This window comes from Alosa alosa, chromosome 23, assembly GCF_017589495.1.
Source record: "Alosa alosa isolate M-15738 ecotype Scorff River chromosome 23, AALO_Geno_1.1, whole genome shotgun sequence".
NCBI lineage: Eukaryota > Metazoa > Chordata > Actinopteri > Clupeiformes > Clupeidae > Alosa > Alosa alosa.
This window is the reverse complement of record NC_063211.1, coordinates 19,950,384-19,951,020: the sequence shown is the minus strand read 5'-3', so window position 1 is coordinate 19,951,020 and position 637 is coordinate 19,950,384.

Here is a 637-nt window from a genome sequence, read left to right as displayed (position 1 = left end):
TGAGGGGCACACCCATGGGCCTCTTATAAGGAGCCATAACCAGGGGCCACCTATGAGGAGTCATAGCCATTGGGCAACCTATAAAGAGTCATATCCAGGGGCCCCCTATGAGGAGTCATAGCCATGGGCCACCTATAAAGAGTCATATCCAGGGGCCACCTATGAGGAGTCATAGCCAAGGGCCACCTATAAAAAGTCATATCCAGGGGCCTCCTATGAGGAGTCATAGCCAAGGGCCACCTATAAAAAGTCATATCCAGGGGCCTCCTATGAGGAGTCATAGCCAAGGGCCACCTATAAAAAGTCATATCCTGGGGCCTCCTGAGTAAGAGCTCGAAATGATAGATCCCTTAAAAACATGAACTTATACCAACTTCATCTTCAGCATTCGCTCTGTACGCAACTCATATGCACATACTAGAGCCCCAATCCAACACTGTGTAAGCCGCCTGAATGTGTCAGAGTATCTCCCGCCCTCCTGCATCCCTGGTCCCACGCAGCTGAAGGATGAGGTCTCTCCAGAAGACGCCTTGCTGGCGCACAGAGGGGAAGGCCCTGAAGCTTGTGCCTATGCCTCCATCACACAACAGGAGAGGAGAAGAAAGGAGAGAAGAGGAGGGGAGAGGATTCGAAAGGA